The following is a 5519-nucleotide window of genomic DNA, read 5'->3' as shown; positions in this document are numbered from 1 at the left end:
ATCACCCCACGAGAAACCCTGTACCCATTAGCAATCACTCCCCGCTCTCCCCTGCAGCCCCTGGCCGACACTGATCTCTTTCTGTCTCTACAGATTTCCCTGTTCTGGACATTTAATATAAATGGAATCATACAATATATGGCTTTTGGTGACTGAGCACCACTTTCTTTCACTGAGCACACTGTTTTTGAGGTTCACCCATGTCATACCATGTGCTGGTTCTCCATTCCCTTTTATTGTGGAATAGCAGACCACTGTATGGTTCTACTGCATTTTGTTTATCCATTCATCGCTTGAAGGATGTTTAGGTTATTTCCACTTTTGACTATGGTGAACAGTGCTGCTAGGAACATTCGTATATGAGACTTGGTGTGGACATATGTTTGCATTCCTCTGGGATAAATACCCAGGACTGGAATTGCCAGATCTCATGGTAAGTACGTTTAACATTTTGAGGGTCTGCTAAAATGTTTTCGAAAATGATTGCTCCATTTAACATCTCCCCTAGTAGCGTATCCAATTTGGTTTTATTCTCAGGGAACAGTATCAGCCACACTCCCTCTCTGTGCCCCCTTCAGGCCCCCATTAAAATGTAAACCCCTTTGACTTGGGGGCGAGCCACATATAGGTAAGAAAGTAGGTGACACTGACTGCCTGTACCAGCAGCCTCGAAATGTACCAGGGTCTTTGGTCTTGCTTGGGATCTTACTACCCCTCTCCCCTCCCTACTCCCTCTCAGCTTCAGCCCAGGTTAGGGCCCTTTTCTGTGTAGACCACAGTCACACCACCATCTACAATGTCTCCCCAGCTAACACGGAAATTCTTTTGAAGGTAGGGAGTGGGGTGGGTGTGTGTTTTATTATTTGGGGTACTAAAATGATGCCTCATTCAAATGAGGATCTCTATCCATGTTTAATGAATGAATGACTGAAGTTGTAGGGAATGATGGCAATATTCTGTGCCGTATATATTATATTTAAAGAAAGCTTATCCTTTTCTTAAACTAAAAGCCCTGAGAACTGAATCACCCTTTCAGGGGGTCAAGGGTGCCACCTATTGTGAAAAGAGTAGAGGGAGATGAACTGATCAGCTTGTAGCCCTCCTCCTGCCCTTCCAAGAGAACAGCTTCCACTCCTTTCAGTGAGGGCTCTCACTTGGAACTTCCGTTCTTTTGGCCCTGGTTTTATTTTTGTCAGTATTAGTGCATACTATACACCATCCCTCAGCTGAGGGAGTCATATTTGGATTAAGATCTGTCTCTTCTTTCCGACTGTAAAAGAGAATTTCCGAGGTGGGACTTCCAGCTACGGCTTAAGTGAAGAAGTCAGTAAATCTTCTCCTCAAAAGAACTATAAAGCTGGACAAAACTGACATCTCAGTGCTCTGGAAACTGACCAAATGTATATAATACGAGAAGCGTTAATGCTTGAAAAACATATGCACTTGAGGCAAGAAGAGAAGGAGTCTGTGCTTTCTTGCTTGGGGGCTGCCCCTACCCCCACCCGCCATTGGTTCTGTTGTCATGGAGGCTTGGCCAGGGTAGGGCAGGTTGTAAGACCCACCCTGGGACTCACTCAATTTTAAATAGTAGATGATACCCACACCCAGCCAAGTTGTCCCTGGAAGCGACACTCTCAGCAGAGGGTAAATGGGGAGGGCCAGTGGCTCTCCACAAACCTGGAAGCCTGTGGTTGGGCCAAGCACATTCCTGGATGAGGGCACACACATGAGCAGCACAGGCCTGGAGGGGGACTGGAAGGGGACCCTGAGGCTGCCCCCTGATCCTCAACAGACAGAATTGATTAATTGGACATCATCATGGTTAATACGTGTTAAACTTCAAAAGACACCATTAAGTACATTAAAAGACAAGCCACAATTGGAATAGCTAGAAGTAAATACCTGAAACTATCAAATTGCAACCCAGTAGCCTTGACTCTTGAAGACAATTGCATAGCAATGTAGTTACAAGAGGTGATAGTGTGATTGTGGATCATACTCCCTTTATCCAGTTCATGGATGGATAAGTAGAAAAATGGGGACCAAAAAAACTAAATGAAAAATAGGGTGGCGGGGGTGTTTTGAGTTTTTCTTTACTTTTATTTTTTATTCTTATTTTCCCTTTTTGTGGTACAAGGAAAATGTTCAAAACATAGATTGGGGTGATGAATGCACAACTACATGATGGTACAGTGAACAACTGATTGTACACTTTGGATGACTGTATGGTATATGAATATATCTCAATAAAATTGAATTAAAAAAAAGATAAGCCACAGTCTGGGAGAAAATATTTGCAAATTGTGTATCTGATAAAGGACTTGTATCCAGAACACATAAATATCTCCTAGGACTCAATAACAAGAAGAAAATAAGAATAACAACAATTCAATTAAAAATGGGCAAAAGATATGAGCAGAGATTTCATCAAAGAAGATTAACAAATGGCTCATAAGTACGTGAAAAGACACTCAATGCCATTAGCCATTAGGGAAATCAAAGTTAAACCACAATGAGCTACCTCTACATACACATTTAAAATTGCTATAAATAAAAAGTCAAACAATACCAAGTTTTGGCGAGAGCGCGGATCACCAAACTGGTGGGATTTAAGATGGTACAATCACTTTGGAAAGCAGTTCAGTAGTTTCTTAAAGTTAAGCATAAACTTAAACATACAACCCAGCAATTCCACTCCTAGAAATCTATCCAAGACAAATGAAACTGTCAACACAATGACATGTACATAAATATTCAGAGCAACATTTTTCTTAAGAACCAAAATCTGGAAATAATCTGAATGTACATCAACTGGTAAATGGGTCAACAAAATATGGCGTTCATAAAAAAGGAATGAAGTACTGATACAAGCAAAAGCATTACTTTATGCAAAAGAGTCAGACACAAGCCACTATTTATTGTATGATTCGACATATCAAATGTCCAGAAAGCAGATCAGAGGCTGCCTAATGCTGGGGATTTGAACACAGATTGACTGCAAATGGGTACCAGTGAACTTAATGGGGTGATGGAAATGTTCTCAAACTGGATCATGATGGTGATTACAATTTTATGGTATGTACCTATACCTCATTAAAGCTGTTTTAAAAAGAATGTGAAAAACAAATAGAATTGCTGACAATTCAATGTGGCTGCCTTACTTTGACTAGCTGAAACCTCTGGTTCCTTTTCTTCACAAGTTTTTGAGATTTGTTAAAACTGATTTAAAAATATTTTCTAGATTACTCAAGAAAATTCTCTAAATTTATCATCCTTCTAGGCTCTGCCTAAGCTTAAAATTGCACATACTTGACTAGAAAACCACCTGGTTCCATTCAACTGAAGCTGGACACACAACAGAAAGGGTATAAGAACTTAAACCCCAAATCCCATGCATGCCCTTTCATGTTCAAGTTTCACAGACAGCAGTTTGACATTTCATTCACTAAAGAGGACAATGTGGGCCCTCAATGACCATTTCTTTTTTATTTTTAAACAAAATTCACATTTTATTTAGATTGAAATAAACTGTACAAAATTGATTTTCTTCACCAAATATAATAGCAATATTTTCTGTATTATTCCTAGATAAACCACAAAACACTTATTTTTGTAGGCTCCCCAGGTTCTGCTGATAATCAAGATGAGGGAGTAGACATAGTCATGGAAATAGACAGAAGAAATCAGACAAATCAGCAGTCAGTATCCATGGCCTCTGATTCTGTCTTGACCAGGAAACAGAAATGTTCAACACATACCTGCTAAACAGCTTATGAAGGCATGGGCTCAATAAAGGAATGTAAACAGCAACAACCAGATGTGGAAAAAGGCATTCAAACTGTAACTTGTTCCTTTAGGTTCATTTGATAAAGACAAAATCTACGCTGAAATCCTTGCTTGGCGAGCTCAGTTTCTCTCACTCTCTGGTGATTCCCTTAACTGTCCAATATAAATTTTAACAACATACTTTAAAGTCTTTCTAGTTAAAGGTCAATAGTGAACCTCATTGTAACATTTTACAAAATGCATTCCTTCCTTCCACACCTTGTCAAAATTTATTTCTTCAAAGTACTGATAACTGGACTGATAATCTGACAATTGGAGCCACAGTGATGATTAATGTTGTGTCTAAAATGACTTAACAAAAATAATTCCAGAGTGCCACTAATGGAGAGCACACAGAAATGAAACACGGCACTTTCAATGCTACCTTCTGGAAGAACAGATGGTCTTCAAAGCATGAGTGTTCAAATGGGGGCCCTTTAAATAGGTAGATTATTAATGACAAATGTATTCAATGGGAGACCTATAGGCAAAGATAGTCAGTGATTAAGCAGCCTACATACACCTTACAGCTCTTCCTCCAAATATAAGAGAAAACCTATTTTAGAAGTCTCAAGTATTTTCAATGGTTTCTGAATTACCTGTGGGAAGCTCTGACTTAGTTGTATAGAATTTGATATGTGTCCACTATTAAATCCAGATAATGTTTTATATCAAAATTTATGTTAAGCAAAGCCAAGTTACTTGACCTTCGGTCTGTCAAAGTGTTCCTCAGATATGCTTTGAGAAGCTTTCGTCTATTTTCATAGAGTTCATTCTCAACCTTCATCACATGAAGAATGCGTAAGACCTTCAACAAAGCATAAACATTAAGAAAAAACTTGATGTCAGGCAGATGGAGGGCTTCATACATGGTGGATGGACGCTCTATATGTTTCCTTTTGTGTTTCCACTTGATTCTCCAACAATGAAGCTCGGCCGAGAGTGTGTCAGGATTGGTAAGTCACTTCTGCACATGTCAGCATGGTGTTCCTCCGACGTATTGAATTTGAGCTGCCCCATGACAGAGGGTACCAGAGATAAGTATTTAAGAGTTTGAGGTGCTGTTCTGAGAATATATCTTTAAGTTCCTGCATAATGTGCTCCACTGTTGGAACACTTAATATTTCTTTATAGTAACTCTCAGAGGCTAATTGAGATTCCAGGTTACCTTGCTGAGTTCTGCGGAATTTGCCAGGGAGTTTCATGTGAATATCAAGTTTGGTTGCCAAATTTGTGGCTTCCTCAAACCAAAATTCATGATAAACTTCAATATTTTCCATCACTTCATTGAGTGAATGTAGCACTGCAGTCAAGCTGCTGGCTGCAAAGAAGACACCAGAGGTTTGCCCCTGGGGATTTTTCCCAAAGGCTCTCATAAAAGATAGGACATTCTTTTTTTTTTTTGAAATAAATTCAAAGTTATATGAATAGTTGCAAAAACAATACTAGCCCCATACACAGAATTCCATCATACCCTGACCCCCCTCCCCCGATAGCTCAATCCACCAACTTTAACCTGCTGTCACATCGCTATTTCTTTCCCTCACTCCCTCCCTCCCTATCTATCATCCATCATCTATTGCTGTCTTCTGAACATATGAGAGTTAGCTGCACACATCCTTGAACATACACTATAATTCACATGTACACTTCCCATGAACAAGAACATTCGTTTATGCAATCCCATTAAGCAC

General features: G+C 39.6%; 1 pseudogene; it reads right to left on the bottom strand.

Annotated features, from left to right (window-relative positions):
- Positions 1–2232: 2232 nt before the first annotated feature.
- On the bottom strand, positions 2233–5293 carry LOC119528705 (annotated as a pseudogene).
- Positions 5294–5519: the final 226 nt, after the last annotated feature.

This window comes from Choloepus didactylus, chromosome 3 (genome assembly GCF_015220235.1).
Source record: "Choloepus didactylus isolate mChoDid1 chromosome 3, mChoDid1.pri, whole genome shotgun sequence".
Lineage (NCBI taxonomy): Eukaryota > Metazoa > Chordata > Mammalia > Pilosa > Megalonychidae > Choloepus > Choloepus didactylus.
Note: the sequence above shows the minus strand (reverse complement) of the source record. Positions and strands in the feature narration are given on the sequence as shown.